Source organism: Littorina saxatilis, linkage group LG9 (assembly GCF_037325665.1).
Source record: "Littorina saxatilis isolate snail1 linkage group LG9, US_GU_Lsax_2.0, whole genome shotgun sequence".
In the NCBI taxonomy this organism is placed as follows: Eukaryota; Metazoa; Mollusca; class Gastropoda; order Littorinimorpha; family Littorinidae; genus Littorina; species Littorina saxatilis.
The window spans coordinates 20,592,821-20,610,457 of NC_090253.1; the positions used below are offsets into that span (position 1 = coordinate 20,592,821).

At 43.7% G+C, this 17,637-nt stretch overlaps 1 protein-coding gene across 4 annotated transcripts in view; it reads right to left on the reverse strand.

The window, feature by feature from the left end:
- LOC138975559 (oxysterol-binding protein 1-like) overlaps positions 1 to 17,637 on the reverse strand; it is a 99,679-nt gene that overhangs the window by 51,718 nt on the left and 30,324 nt on the right. The gene's annotated exons all lie outside the window — the stretch shown is intronic.

Consider the following 17,637-nt stretch of genomic DNA (forward strand, 5'->3'; position numbering starts at 1 on the left):
CCGAAGGAAAGCGCACGAGACGTTCGCTGCATGTCGGAACTGGAATTCCGACACCTGTGTTTAGCGTTGGCTGCGTGCCGGTACTTGAGTTCCGACGGATATCACGAATTTTTAACGGTGTAAACGGTCCTGCTGACCAAGGGAAACAACCCCTGCAATGAACTTCTATCTGTCTACAGTGGTACCATTCACTGTAAACAGTTCCTTCCCTTAAATTGTTGGGATTAATAAAAATTTTGTTGACGGTGTGCGACCCACGTGTTTTGACTTTTCCAAGATGGCGGATCGTTCTGCTGAGACGTAGTAACTTGAAAAGAGTGCTTGAACGTGTTATTCAGTACGGTTCTGATCTTGACCTCAGTGATGATGATAGTGGAGATGATATTTTAGATTCTGGTGACGATTTTGTGCCAATGGACGATCATTTGGGTGATGATTCGGGCAATGCAAGTGTCGATCATGACATTGTGTATGATGAACCCATGACGTAGAAAGTTTTTTTGTTTTGCTTCAAATTGGATATTTTGCCTGGATATGAAGACAACAAAAGGTATGTACTTTCAAATGTTTCATATATTTTCTAAAAGAGTAAGTTCCAAACTTTGCAAAAACATAAGGTATGTAAGGTTATCTTGTGTTGTTGATTTTTAATAATTTTTTCAAAATGGCTCTAAATCGCGCGTTGGCAGGGAACACAGGGGAAATTTAGACGCGCAGCGAATGAGTTAATGGATTATAACTCCGGCGTTTGCGTAGCAATTGGCTAGATGTTTTCCCCACAGATAAACCATAGGGATGGCATATGGCATGCGACATTTCAGGCAAATTTTGTTTATTTGTTGCTTAACGTCCAGCCGACTACGCAGAGCCATATCAGGACGAGGAAGGGGGGGATGAAGGGGGCCACTTGTCAAGCGATTCCTGTTTACAAATGCACTAACCCATTACTTGTGTCCCAGCAGGCTTTAGTAAAACTAAATTAATACCTACTGGAAGATTACCAGTTTCCAGTATGTTAAAATAGGCTTAACCTATCTACTGCTGGACTTACATCAGAACACTAACAGATTAAACTATACATGAATCGCGAGACAAGCGGCAAGAGAAGAGATTTTTGGAAAAAATACAGGTGAATGAGCAAGAAGGCAGAAAAAAGAAAAGAATTCATGAAGAAAAGAGAGCATGACAGGAAAGAGGAACCAAAAATCTACCTAACAGCAAACTAGAAAGCTCCTGCGGTTCCAAAAACAGGAGGGGCCTTTAATTTCATAACCGCAGTGCCCCACTGCGGGATTCAGGCAAATAATCCAATAAACACCGGAGTTATAAGCGATATAAAGTGTGGCTAATGGATGAAGGGACAGACATACAGAGGCCTTCACATAATATACTAGATGCATCTTTGTTGACACCGAAGAAAAAAAAACACAAGAAAAAAACACACAGGTTGTTTGCCATTAGATTTGAATCGATGGATTACTCCTGGTACAATCACCCTGACAACCACGTCCCATAAAAGCCAGGTGATTTCCGGGAAGGATAGGCTACTATGACAACCGCTGACGTAGCGTCTGCGTGACAGGTGCCTTGGTCTTTTCTTGCCAATGCAACACGATTTTCTCACTTTTTTGAATAAATAAATCAAAGTCTCTCTCACGTTCTGTCTCTGCCTCTGCCTCCCCCCCCCCCCCCCATAATCTCTCTCTCTCCACCCTCTCCCATCTGTACCTCTCCCTCTGCCTCCCAAATTCTATCTCTTCTCGTTCTTTCTCGCTCCTTCCATCTCTCCTTTGTACTCTTCCCTCGTCACACCCCCACGAATTACAAACATCAGCAGCAGGCCAATGAGCAGTCTGTAAAGCCATTTAACGCATTGGAAGAACTCACGCATCGACGGCATCTAGAAACGTTCAAAGGACGCATTTAAAAATAAAACGTCCTCGCTGCATGTCAATCTGTTCAACTTGGCAGCAACTGGAGAGGAGGTCGAAATGGGTTTCGGACAGGCTAATGTGTCTTCAATCTTGTGTCCATCTTGACAGGTGCATTAAGGGCAGTCCAACACTCACGACAAAATCTGCCCGCACACGCGTACAGAATTAGAACCCATCAGCGTGTAAAACACTACAAGATGGACATCATGGGCTAGGTCTCTGCTGCCAATTATCTCCGCTTAACCATCAGAACCTTCTTCCCCACTCCAGGTAACACCCTATTCTTTGTCTGTTCATGATTTGGAAAAAAAGAGAAATAAATCGTGACAACAGCATACCTCAACAGCCATGGGAAGGTTCACAAATGTCAGAGCAACTGTCGTTCAACCAACCCCGCACTCTGCATGGCATGTGCAGGCATGACTCTTTACAAGGAAGGAGGGTACATTTTAACTAAGTACCCGCGAAAGCCCAATATTCTTTCTAAGGACTGCACAACAGAAAGAAGTCCCCAAACCAACCCGATGTCGATGACCCAGAGGCTCATGAGTGCTAATTATCAAACTATTCAAGAAAATCGAAAGAGGCTGCATCAATATGGAATATGCACAGGTTAATTACCCTGTCTAGATAGGCTGATTTGACCTTTCGGGGACTTTTTTTTTTTTTTAACCTCAGTTGCATGCAGGTTTGCTACTACAATTATTTTTTTGCCTTATTAGTTTTTTTTTCTTTTTTTTCGGTGTGGCTTGGAGCAAACCTTCATAGGTCTTTTCTTTTCTCTGTCAAATGTGTACATTTTTAAATCAATAAACCTTATCAGTAAACTAATATGTTTAAATAAATAAATACATAAAATTAATCATAACATAAATTTATTCCTAATGTTCAGCTCAGTTTCCAATAATACACCCAAATCTAACTTTTTCCCATATCTAAATTTTCCAATGGTCATTTTGGTAATTAAAATACAATAATTCACAAAGTAAATATAATCACTTTTCAAACTTTCCCTAAAATAACCCAAAAATACATTTTCTTCATTCAAAATGATGGCAACATGTATTTTCTTTCTTTCGGGGACTTAAACACGTAAGCCCTGTTCAGGAAATCCTCGCTTAAACTTGGTAACAAATTTACCAGCTTGCAGAAAAATCGATTGAAATTTCATAAAGTCTTCCATAACGATCGATTTGCTGTTGAGCTACCAGACAAAGGATAACGAGCATGCATTAACTTATTAACTTATAAGCTTGGCGAGAGAACTCGGATATCAGTGTGTGTGGTGGGGGGAGGGAGAGAGCAAGAAGACAGAGCGATATATATGCATATCAAATTGTCTTTGAAATAGTTTCTAGCAAAGATTCCCACAAACTCCCCAGAAGACGATATCTGTCCCATCAATGATAACTAAAAAACACATTTCGTGCAATAACTCGTATTTCAAAACGACTGTGACCGTTTTCCTTTGCATCACTGTCAGCATATTCGAAAAGAGCGTCATTTACAGCCCTCCCTCATCGAAACATTCTCTAATCGATAAACCGCACAGCCCCAACCCCAGTCCGCCCCTTTTCCCTAAATCCCCCCACCCCCATCCCCTCCCCTTTTCCCTGAAAAAAAAGTAGGGCAAGTAGGTCCCGAAAAAAATCCCCCCGATCGCGGTGGCAAAATAAACTGTCCTCCCCGCCCCATCCCCTACTTACCCTCTAAACCCCCGAGTTCAAGAAGAGTGGTCGATTTCGGTTGCCACGTGCTGTCAAATCAACGATTCCACCTCCCGGCAATGGGGCAGCAGGAATGGGAAATGTGGAAGGGGGGGGGGGGGGGAGGGGTAAAAATAAAAAAAAGAGTTGATGATCGATATGCGTAGCACATGAAGCGGAATGTTTCTTGCCCGGTGAGGCCAGACAACGCTGCGACATTGCTAGCTGTAGGCGCCATCGTTTTTCATGCGTCCCGAGCAAGCTCCTTCGCGTCTCCTGCTACACTCACTCAGGAAGTTCCTGGTGTTTTTTTGCTTCGGCACAGAAAGTGACGGGACTCCGTCAGTCAAAAGACGAACGCTGTAATGTAGACTTCGTGTACCATTCCGACACTGGACAAAAGTCAGCAGAAATTCTGCTGCAGACATGTACCATTTTGGAACATCCAGACGATATTGAGGACAGGATGGACCAATTGTTCCTTAAGTTCAGCCATGGTCTGGCTGAACTCCAGCGTAAAGCATCGGCTGTGTGAGACTCGCTCGTTCATAACAACTATGAAAGACAAAGCAATGACCACATCTCCTTCCCCTCCACGAGAACATCTGATCATTTACATATATATCTAAAGAGTTGCAAAAGACCTGATAGCTCAGTTTTTCCTTTTTTGCTTCTAACATCTAACTCGGCCGAGAGACCGTCGAACACTGAAGACGAAGAAGCTTGGACAAAATAAGCTTACACTAGTCTCCAGTGACATCAATGAAGCCCTCTGCGTCTCGAGACATAGTGTACCAATGGCAGTAATGCCAATGGACATGGCATTTCGCCAAAGCAAAGAAAAGCCATTCAGTCCAGAGCTTGGTCAAGATAGTTTCTTCCGTAACTCTGAAATTGACATTGACAGGACACTTAAAGGTGACTTTCTTTTAGTTTAAATGATAATGTAAGCCACCACAGTTCTGCCTTGACTTGACGTGGGGAACGAACAACCTTCCTGTGCATAGTAAAAAGGATGGTGTTGACTTCACGTGGCAAATTCTCAAAGGTGCCACTTACAAAAATAATTCATCAAGAAATTCACGCTCCACACCAAAGAACTAAACTCTTGATGTTTGGTATGTGTCCACGTGAAAGGATGCTCTTATTTCATGTGTAAGCTTTGACAGATCTGAGGCGGTGAACACGGCCCTGCAAGGGGCAAATTACACCTGCGCAGTCGCCACTACACTACATGCTGCGATAGGAATTGTGACGAGAACTTGGCCTGTTTTCTTTTTGTTTAAACACAATTTTATTCAAAATACATGACATGAAACAATTGACAAAAATGCCAGTTTTCTTTTCACGCAACGTGTAGCGGGCTGGGGAAAAAAAAAGAAGAATTACCTTAATAATCTGCAGTGCGTCGTCTGTGCCGCTGACTCTGCGCAGGTATAATTTGTCCCTGAGCGGGAAAGACAGCGTACATCTAAAGCAAGCTTAGCGTTCGTGCGTCGACTTATGCAGCGAAGAAATTCACACGGGGCCCGAATTCGCGAAGCGAGAATGGCTTGATGCATTGCCAGGAGAGAGAAAGATAGAAATAGAGAGAGAGAGAGAGAGAGAGAGAGAGAGAGAGAGATGAAGCGAAAGAAAGGTGAGACAGAGACAGGGAGGAAAAATCAATGGGCATCCTCCCCCAGTACCAGTATCTCGGCGTGCCCCAGTGTGGAAAAAAACTCCCACGGCCCGTTTGGGCACACATTGAGCTGGTTTGAACTGGGGAACGGGCCGATACAGAAGCGTGTTGCGAGACTATGTATACCGCTGACGGTTGACATTTTGGTGGTGAGACAGTCGGTCCGCACAGGGGATGGATTTCCTGAAACTGGGTCATCAGACTGCTACGGTCAGATTCGAGAACAGAATGAGAGTGTGTGAAGGCCTGGGGGGAGTGGAGATTCCCGGTTCTGGACAAACTGACCCAAACGAGTCGATGCGAGCTTGTTTGATTGGTGAAAGCAGGCCATCCTTGCCGGACAAAAACATCTCACTCCTAAACCGTGCACTTCTAACTCTGAAGATGTCGGGGAGCAACAGGTTTGTCACAAATAGAACGTTGACATCATGCGCCCCCCCCCCCCCCCCCCCCTCCCAAGCACCACTATCGTTTGTTAGTTCCCATTCCCCTTGCGTCCTTTCTGTCATTTACACCGTGATCACGTGTAAAATACTATGTTATACTTTAAAAGAGAAGTAGGTATAGCCTAACTTCAACTTAAACTGAGGGAGGGCGAAGGCGGAGAAGGAACAAAAGCAACAATACAAAAATATAATCCGAAAGCCACATTCATTAAAAAAAAAACAAAAAAAAACTGGCAGATGGAATGGATGAAAGGAGCAAGAAGACAAGTCGCGTAAGGCGAAATTACCACATTTAGTCAAGCTGTGGAACTCACAGAATGAAACTGAACGTTGTCCGCCGCTAGTGCAAAAGGCAGTGAAAGTGACGAGCCTGTTTGGCGCGGTAGCGGTTGCGCTGTGCTTCATATAGCACGCTTTACTGTACCTCTCTTCGTTTTAACTTTCTGAGCGTGTTTTTAATCCAAACATATCATATCTATATGTTTTTGGAATCAGGAACCGACAAGGAATAAGATGAAATAGTTTTTAAAACGATTTCGGAAATGTAATTTTGATCGTAATTTTTATATTTTTAATTTTCAGAGCTTGTTTTTAATCCAAATATAACATATTTATATGTTTTTGGAATCAGAAAATGATGAAGAATAAGATGAACGTAAATTTGGATCGTTTTATAAAAATTTTTTTTTTTTTTACAATTTTCAGATTTTTAATGACCAAAGTCATTAATTAATGTTTAAGCCACCAAACTGAAATGCAATACCGAAGTCCGGCCTTCGTCGAAGATTGCTTGGCCAAAATTTCAATCAATTTGATTGAAAAATGAGGGTGTGACAGTGCCGCCTCAACTTTTACAAAAAGCCGGATATGACGTCATCAAAGACATTTATCGAAAAGAAGAAAACAACATCCGGGGATATCATTTCCAGGAACTCTCATGTCAAATTTCATAAAGATCGGTCCAGTAGTTTAGTCTGAATCGCTCTACACACACACACAGACAGACAGACACACACACACACACACACACACATACACCACGACCCTCGTCTCGATTCCCCCCTCTATGTTAAAACATTTAGTCAAAACTTGACTAAATGTAAAAAAGAAAAGAAAGGGACGGTGGGGAGGAATGCAGAGAACAAACCAACACAAACACACAGCCAACGAAGGAGAAAAAGGCCAAGGCAAAGGAACAAAACCCAGCGACCCTCATCTGCATGTAAACGAGGTGATTAACTTCGTTTCCTCGTTCGGGGGGGGGGGGGGGGGGGGGGGGGGGTCAAATACATCGAAGCCGCCGCTAATGTTATTAAAAGGTACTGCCATGCAGAACCAGCACGTAACAAAACAGGTGCTTGTCATGAGATACCTCAGACTCACACGGTTAATTGAATAATAATTGGCTTTCAGCCCTTTGCAATTAGGATGACTGGGAATAGAATCGAAGTACAGAGCCTGCTGAGACCCACAGCATGTTATACAATACGATACCTAACACCGTGAACGTGTATGGAAATTATTTAAATGCAGTTTACAATAGATTGAGTTATCCAAGTTTTCGCCAAGCGAGTGACTCGAGATAGCTTTATATGTAGATCTGTCAGTTTGGGAAATTTAGTAACTGTAAGAGGATCGAGAAGACTTTGTGGAATACACTATCACTAATCAGTATACACACGCAGATAGAGGGGGGAGAGAGAGAGAGAGAGAGAGAGAGAGAGAGAGAGAGAGAGAGAGAGAGAGAAAAGAATATTGCTGAGTAACCTGTTGGTCCGGTAACACAAAACGAACTAAGATGTATGTATATACAAAAATATATCCATCTGAATGTTCTGGACCAAGCAGAACATGCCGGAACAGCGAGTACGTATCGTAGATGCATGCACGCACATGAAACTGTCCTACTTGTACGCATATCTTTACTTTGCGCCTTTCTCTCTTTCTTCCTTGGCAAACCGCCCAGTCATCAGCTAGTGATCGATGGGGAAAGTGGGGTTGGGACTGGGAGCTTTCTCTTGACATTACCCGGAAGTTATTCTGTTGGCACTGAATACCTAACATTTGTGTACCTGCCGCCAATCCACCAAACGGACTTATATCATACCTCATTCGTTATCGTACTGTTACTCAAATTAAGTCAAGCGTCCTTGCTTGCGTGCGCGCGAGCGCGTGTGTGTTCCCTTGTCATCGAGAACTTCCGTTCACAGTACTTTCTAACCTTACTTAAACAGTCGTTTACATGTGAGCAAAATGTCTTACGCGAAGACACCCCAACCCCCACCCAACACACCAACCAGCAAACGCACACGATCAAAGCGAGCGCAACAACGGTTCTGCAAAACACTAGCTTTCAAAGCCTATTCTGGTCAGACTTCTTGGCTGGAACGGAAAAATTCCAGTCACGAGAATCGATGCGAAAGACCCGTTCCTGCGTGGATAACAAAATGCAGATGAGCAGACAGTGCACGAGCTGCTAATTACAAGGGTATGGCCCTTCTGCTCCACCAACCCACCACCATCACCACCACAGTGCTAGCTTCAGACTGCTGATTGAAAATGTACTGGGTGTTTTGGACCCACGCGCAGAAATAACCAGGTTTTTTTTCTATTGCTGAGTTAAGAAAAAAATATTGAGATAACACCTGTTGTTCATTTATTCAGACTTGGGAAGATACAAGTGAGATAGTGCCACGCTGAAACAAAAGTAACAGACACACACGCAAGCAGAGCTAGCAGACAGACACACAGAAGTGACAACAATTCAGAAAGAGAGAGAGAAAGAGAGACAGACAGACAGAGAGAGAGAGACAGAGAGAGAGAGACAGAGAGAGAGAGACAGAGACAGACAGAAAGAGAGAGAGAGAGGGGGGAGAGAGGGAGAGATCAACTGCAAAGAGAGAGAGAGAGAGAGAGACAGAGACAGAGACAGAGACAGAGCGAAAGACAGAGCGAAAGACAGAGCGAGAGGGCGAGACAGAGAGAGAGTTCAAATGCAAAGGAAGAACCTGCAGCAGCAACTCTAATAATGATCTGCTAAAGCCGTACAGTCAGCGTTTTACTCGTAATTTTACACACATTCGTCCATCATTCACACAACCAATCAATCCCCATAGAACGCCAAACATAATGTTCTGCCTGATCTGGTTAAGGATCGATCAAGGCAGCTGCTGGTGAATGAAAGCACTTTCACACAATTTCCTCAACATTCAAGGACTTCTTCATGCACTATAAATAATCCTCACTCATAATTCCCGCCACTCCTCATTTCCGATTTTCACCAAGGGGACAGCGTTTCGAGCAATCAGTCTAAATCGGTTTATGCGTCTCACAGTGTTGGCGCGTTATACCGGTTTTCCAAGTCAATTCCTTGTTACCTCGGAATTTTTTTATCTAGCTTCAGCTGTTGGGTAAAAAAAAAATCGGCGTACCGCATCAACGACAAACGTACGTAGTAATAATTAAACATATAATAAAAATGAGAACCACCAACCACCATCTCCACCACCACCAAACAAGAAGGGTGCAGCTCAAAAGAACAAAGTAAACTAAACTAACTGCTGTTGCTGAAACAACTGTGTCGTTATTGAGCAGGCAACAGAACTGCTGAAGGCAGGAGCACCAAACTCATTTCACTCCATAAACATCAATCTACATTACGCGAGAGACATTCAGGAAAAGACTAAAAAAATAACAACAAAGGGCTATAAATACCAGACGGAAATATCATTCAGGGGAGCACAGCGCGGCCAATTCTCACTGAAATGCTGCTGTCGATTACAAAAACACAAGCCATGACGTGTATACTAGACACGTACACACTGATCCGTACAGATGATATCACTGATGCGTCGATCGAAACCAGTCGCGGTTGAAATTTTTAAAATATGAGAACAGTGTCTACAGTTTTAAATTCAACGATCTAACAAAATCAGGTTAGTCTTAAAATGATTATGAAGGTTTTGAAGAAAAAAATCTCAGAAAGCAACGTCTTAAGGTAGAGAGGGAGGGGAGGGGGGGGGGGAGGGGGGGGAGTCTTGAATCTGAGACGAGAGTTGTATCTTAAAAGGAGGGTTACATTGTACATGTATGTATAATACAGCTCACAGCTTGACGATCGAAGTTCTCAGGTAAAATTGCTAGGTTCAACCAGCACAAACACACAGACACAGAGAGGACACGAGTCGCGCAGACAGTTACGTCATACCAGTCGATACTGCAGCGTGGTGTAGGTTAACGTCATTCTGATTACATCGCTCAACGGCTATTGCCAGTATATATATCTCTCTGACCGGACGCGAAACTCCTGCGCGAATCTATCAAAACAAGTTATCTCCCATAATTATGTTTGCGAGCCGTGTTCGCGAGACGAAAATAATTGCAGATTGGTCGACTTCGACAGTGATCTCCGTTCTGTTCTTCACAGTTATGATAAAGACATCGTTCTAAGGTCAAAACAAGTCGAAATTTTGGGACTGCTGCCGGAAGGAGACCGTAATATATGGTTGCATCACTACAAAAAAAATCGTCAGCTTCAGCGAACGCCGAAACCAAACGGTTGATTATCACGTGACCCTTTTGCCATATTTAGAGTTGTTTGCACAGTAAATACAGCCGCGAAAAAATAGCTCCCTTGAAACTGTCTTACAAATCAATTCCTTTGTAATTTAAAAATTACACAACACAATGAAAAATCATTATCGACGATCGCGAATCTGCTTATATCCATAACACATTACAAAAAGCTCTAAATATGTAAAAAAAAAATAAAAAAATAAAAAAAATAAAAAGTTTCCTTGCCAGGCAAGACAACTCAAGGCATCCTGTCAGGGAGAGAATGAGCCGAACTCATTTTGACCTGAGGTCAGGATGGGTTAACGTACGCTAGACCTTGCCTTGCCTCGACTGTCATCAAGGCCAAGGGTTGCGTGCTAATTCCGCTGCATTGATAATGGAAGGTGACACTGTCCCTTTGAAGGACGGTTATAGAAGAGAGAGTTGGTTAGTTGATTGTTGTTTGTTCATGTCCCTTCAATCTATTGGGCTATTCTGGACCGATTCTATTTAGAAGAGAGAGCGATAAAAACAACAACAGCATCATCACATCAACAACAACTAGAACGAACACAATCACATCCAGAGAATTTTATTTCTATTTTTTTTTTTTATTGCAAACAAGACGAAATTTCTCATGTCCTACAACGCCAATGGCGAACATTGAGTAAAAGCTGCAGCTTCTTTGACCACAATATATTTTTGTCCATACCAACTACACTATCACTGTTTTTCTCTCCATATTTGTGTTGTTGCTTTCTGTCTTTCTTGCATTTATAACGAAGCGTTCTAATTAAGGAGGACTCTTGTATCTCATCATGTGAGGCTCAAGTCAGTGGGTACAAAGTACAACTAGTTGAACATCTCTGAAGTACAGACTGACGACACTTGGGGAATGCTCAGTCCGTCAGTCCAAAAGTATGGGGTCGCCAGACAGCGTGTTACTTGGAGTCTCTCCAACTCAGCAAACACGCTTCGTGTACACGTTATTACACAACACATAGACAATGCGGCACATTATCTGTCGCTCCATCCGCTAATCTGTATCGTGTAATGCACATAGAGAGAGAACTTTGAACTATATTTATTTATCGAGGGTAACAGAATAAGCAATTATGTATACATGCTTTTTTTCATCCGGCTCTCGCCCATTGAGAGAGAGAGAGAGAGAGAGAGAGAGAGAGAGAGAGAGAGAGAGAGAGAGAGAGACAGACAGAGAGACAGAGAGAGAGACACACACACACACACACAAAGCACCAACACCACCCGATTCAGAATCCAGAACAATATGTACAAACAAACCTTCTCTATAAATAGCAAAACACCTGCAAATAACAGAAAACATGTGAATAGCACACAAAAAACGGCCAACAGCGCTTTGAGAACATTCCACATTTCACAAAACCACCATGAAATCGTCGGTGTTCTTTGTGAAAATATCTCTTAGTCTTACTCTTAGCCAAAGAATCTCATGAATAAAAGAAAATGTAATGGGTTCCTATTACTTTTACATGCGACGAATAACGGACACTCACACTCACAGAAAAAAAAGCAAATATACTTACACAATCATACACACAGAAGAGTAGCATGACCGACATAGTTATTGGCTGATGATGAGAGCATCAAATGTCAGAACAGTCTCTCAACAGAGTTAGAATAAGCATCAAAGCAGAGCACCGAGTAGCACAGAGTATTCATCCACTCCTCATGACCCAACGAGCTTCCCCATCCACCATCGCCGTCTGTCGAACACACTCATTTGCATAGATCTCCGATTCCGGACAGAATACAAAATAACCCTGTGATCGAGTTACTCGCCGAGTAACTGTAGAAAGTGGAAACTCGTTTTCACACACGTGCGAATGGTAGTCAACAACGGGTTAGAAGTTTTACACAATCGGATCAGAAGTCACATAGAAGCTGTCTGACAGCTGAAGGAGACGAATAAATGTGTAAATCCTCTTATGTTTGACGGTTGCACACTAATGCACTCACTACCATCACCACCACCACCACAAACACACACCACCGGCGGCTGCTGTATAGCTTCCTAAATTGAACGATGTCGTCGTCAGTGTGGGAAACATAGTCACCACGTCGACACACATACACTCACAGAGAAGGAAGAAATAAAGAACAGAGTGATAGGGTATAAGCATTTAAAACGCACACTGACTCTCAACATCCTCCCCACAGCAGCAACAACTTTGTGACACAGTGAACCGCAATGCACGCCGACAAAACTAGAGAGAGGGAGAGAAAGAGAGATGGCAAAACTGCTGGCAAACCACCCCTCACATCACAGCACACACTCCGCACGCTAGCCCGTAAAACTCAGAATGCGAGTCAACTTGTGGAAGCGAAGCAGTAGCAGCAAGAGCAAGATTAGTCTCTTCTGATGGAGTGAAGCAAAGAAAAGCAGAAGACGGTTCACCGCAGAAACACAGCGAGCGACAGAGCGAGAAGGAAAGAGAGATCGAGAGGGAGTGAGAGAGGTGGAGATGGTAAGGGGGAAGAAGGCGGACAGCGCCAGCAGCGACAACGACAACCCGGGATCGGGGAGGGTGGCACCCAACGTCGACAGCATCGACCGCCGTTCCACCACCAGGAGCGTCTACGTCTGTGTTAGGCGACGTCCTCTGTGCTACAATTTGTTCGCTGACATTGTCTTACTGGTGGTCAAGATGGAAGCTCCTACAAACAGCGCGGCGGATTGCCGGTCCACACAAAAAGAAGTGACATGTTTGCACTGCTTCCCTATGTCTGTGCCAAGTGCACCTCAGGGCGAGGGCCTCACTGTTGCCCTCCATTTCCCGTCTTACAATGTCCAGGCTTCACCTTGGAGGTTGTTAAAAGCGTAATAATAGTAACCAAGCACTAACCATGACCCCAAACCCGACCCGGGCCAAGGTCTTCAAAGAAAGGTGAAGACCAGGTGATTCATCGTAACGATAGCCGACTGATATGGTGATCAAAGTACGATGTGATCTAATGATACAGTTGACAATCACCCAAGGACATGGTAGAGCGAGAAACCTTTAACAAGTGGGTCCCAAAACATGCGATTGACATGGTGGTCCAATGAAATGTTAAAATGCAGACAACATGACCAACAAGGTAGCACCCTTATTTTTCACCCCTTCATTCACCCTTATCCGACAAGATTTTTTCATTGTAATGTCAATCAAATCATGGAAAAGCAACTGACCCTCAACATCCTAGTGAACAAATAGATCTCCTTTCGCATAACACAGGTATGGGGACACGGATACCTGATGAGGACTGGAAGTGACCTTTTGTCCGAAATGATGAACAACTGCTTTGTCTAAGTCACAGACACAACTCTGTTATTCTACCTTTGGAGCTCACACAAAAGTCCACTTTCCGCCCAAAGTTTGAGCAACGAAAAGAGAAAATTCCTCCCAAAACTGAATTGCATCTTTTCATGACAGCTTCTGCACCTTTTAAACTGTGCAACTCCCCCGGAAGCAGCGTATGGCTGCATAAATGGCGGGTTAATACGGTGCAAAAAAACCAAGAGTGCACGAGGGAGTATCACAGCCCATATACGCCGAAGAAGAAGAAGAAACTGTGCAGCAATTTCTTGCAATAAAATCAAACTGTCAATGAATGCAGAACAACAATCTCTCCAGAGGTTTCAAAACACACTTTTGTGTTGGCGTCTTACATGAAACTATTGATCAACACAAAACCCTGAGGCATTAGCGTTTAGGAGACACTTAAAATGTCCCAACCCGTTCAGCACACCTTTTCTAAACTTTTTTTGTTTGTTTAATGAAATGTGAAGTTAAACTGAAAAGCATATTCACACCCTTGTGACCTCTGATCCGTTTCAAAGAGAATGAGAAGTCGTGTAGTACACTGACAGGCAATACCATTCATGATCACAGCGTTGGCTGTCAGCAACACTAACACAACTGGTGTTGATGAAAAGCTTATCTGAATAATGTAGTTTCCACAAAACGACCTCACTCAAAAATTCACCCAGAGCAATTAGGTCACAGTGAGAGAGAGAGATAGACAGACAGACAAAGAGGGCTGAACAGAACTTTATTTTGAAAGGATGACGGTTATATGCTTAGCCTTATCTTCCAATATAGAGAAAAGGGGGAGAGACAGAGACAGAGAGCTAGAGAGAGAGTCAAACAACTTCAGAAAGTCCCTTATCACATGCAAGTCGCCCAACACTCCCAAACTCAACACACACATCTACACTGAAATTAGGTGAGCAGGGGGTCCGAAGCGGCTTTCGCCCCCTTCCCTACCCTAGCCTCTATGCACGGACTGTACGTGCCTGGTTCAATACCAGACGATGATCGCGCGAAGTGAGTTACTGGCACTGGCATTACCAGCAGCGTGCAATGATGCCTGCTTAAATGTATGGCCAAAAAGTACACACATCTTATTGATTGGGAATTGGTCGCAGGGGAGGGGTTCTGAAGGGAGCGGGGTTTCGGAAGGGAGCGGGCAGGAGGTGTGAAATGAGCAACTGGGACGCATTGCTAGATCGATGATCTTCGTATCTTCGTTCCGATGGTTTTATATGAATGAATTTATGCTGCACATACTTTGTGCTTGTAACAGAACTGTACGGATGGAAGTGGAAGAGAAGATATGAACGGGGTGGGGTGGGGGGTCAAGAGAGGAGGGGGGGGGGTGATGGTCCTGGATGGATTACTAGTTCGATGATCTTTGCTTCAAGGGTACTACAGGGATCCGTTTACGCTGTACAGACTTTGTGCATATTACGACACAGAAAATTACTTTCTGACGTTAGTGAGAATCAGGCTTTAGGGACTGCATTTAAAGCCACACGAAGTCGTTAGCCATAACACATGTATGACTGAGGAAAACACTGCGAATACTGCCGACAATCTGTCACTGGACCCCCATAAAGAGGACAAACGCAGGTCGGGACTTTGTCATGGGCTTTTGTATCAATACAAGATTATTGCATAGATTATCCAGTAGGTTTTGTAACAGACAGACAGACACAAACCCACACAGTCACACACACACACACACACACACACACACACACACGCGCGCGCGCGCGGCACACCACAATCTCTCCTCTCCTACGTCACTGCAAACCTGACTTTCCCACCAACAACAAGGCAACATTCCTCCAACTAACTAATAATTATGAGCGCTAGATCAGACATCAATATCGAAACGACGAAAGGAGAAGGAGGGCGTTGAAAGGAGCTTAACTCATTGTCTCCCAGGTACGGATATATCCGTACCCACTCATATGGCTCCATCTGACCAGGTAGGGATATATCCGCTCAGACTGTTAGCTTCAGTCGCTTCCTGTAACGTCCATCTAACGCCTGCATTCATGTGTGTTGATACACAGTCACTACACAGTTACTACAATTCTGAGTGACCTGCTGCAGCACAGCTGGTCTCGGCTAAAAAAAAGAAATTGGTCAACATAGGTGGGGTAGAAAGTGTTAAACCACACAAAGCAAACAACGCAGGTAAGTAAACAACAAACAAAAACATTTCGTCTTTGACGCTCTACTGACTGCCTCCAAAACAAAGCAATCTGTGTGATAATGTGTGATGTGATCAGACCCAACAACTTTCACACAAACACCCAATGGCATTTCCAACACACACAAAAACTTGGAACAGATATATCACCATAAGCTGCTGCCAGAGACATAAACCTAAGAGAGAAAAAAAAATCTCCAGAGCAGAACACTACTTTTATTGACTTTTTCAGTTTTGCGAAGAAAAATATAGGTTAGTGGGGGAAAACACTGCCTGGACAAGAAATCATTTAGCAAGAGAGAAGATAAATCTTCAGTATAATTAGATCACTCCGGGAGGAATTATTCAACATGACAGAAGATAAACCTTACAGAAATTAACACGTAGCGCTGTTACCATCCTTCCCTATTTCCCCGCTTGGGGATGGGGGGGGGGGGGGGGGAGGAGGAGGAGGACTAGGTTGTGTGGTAATAGGGTAATGTCCATGGTTAAAAGTGAGTGGAACAGTTCAGAGACATCCTGCTTGCTGCTGCGCGAGCATAGAAAAGTTTCCCTCTTTATCTTCACTGGGCGGACAGCAAAACCCCTCCACGCGGAGGTATTTTCAGACAGGTCAGACACTGGGTGGGAATACCATTTGGGTGTGTGCGTGCGTGCGTGCGTTGTGTGTGTGTGCGTGTGTGCATGCGTGCGTGCGTGCGTGCGTGTGTTGGGGGGGGGGGGGGGGGAGCGTGCGTGACACATATTTTGCAGCGATATCCAATGATCCAAGTAACAGTGTACAGTGAAAAGTGTCGCCTTTTATCGACAATTGATACAATTGCGCATCTTAAAAATAAGGCGTGTTCGCCTTCGAATAAGGATGATTGGTTGGTTTACTTGTGGGTTTTTTCAACCGAAATATCTATCCGGGACCGACGCAAGTTTGTTTCCTTTCTCGCCGAATGAGGAGCTGAAAGCTGTGCTCTAGTGGAAGTACACCAACTTATGTGGAACATTTTTCGGAACGACACCCAATTCATTCAACGGGCCTGTAATGCTGCATTGCAGTAATACGGGAAGGAATTTTGCCAGGTCAACTGATCCTCAATGCATCCCAAGTGACAGCTCGCGTTATTCTAAGAAAAATGCACAGTCGATTGCGCTGGGAAGCGCCGAGCGATGAAGCGAAATGAAATGATAACAGCCTCGCGTCATTCTATATGATAGATGCTGCTCAATTTTTGATCGAATTCAATGACGGTCTCTCTCGGACTCTCTCTCTCGGACTCTCTCTCTCTCTCTCGGTCTCTCTCTCTCCACAAAGGGTACTGTAAGGCGCTATTATACACTAATTCAGATTTTCCAATGCATTGCTCATTGTGACGCCCAAGACTTTCAGTTTTCATGTAATTGTGAATGTATACTTATGCAATGTTTGCAAAAAATCAGGTGGTTAGCGTGGGAGAGAGAGAGAGAGAGAGAGAGAGAGGGGGGGTGAGGAGGCGAGTAACCTCTCCTAGCATTAATGACCATTCGCTCCCGCTTCCAATGTGTCCTTGACTGGTGGCGCAGAGATGCTAGGCTAGGACGACAATTCCATTATAATGTAATTATTAAGAACTAAACCGGGCACTCAGAATCATCCTTCGGCATTATCTAATTTTACTGAGGGGTAAACATAAACAATAGAGTACAGAATAGACCTACAACAACAAAAATAATAACAAGACAAAGAACAAACAGTGTTGAGTAAAAATTAAAAAAATTAAAACAGAACAAACAGTACAGAAAATGCTAAGAACAAACAGTGA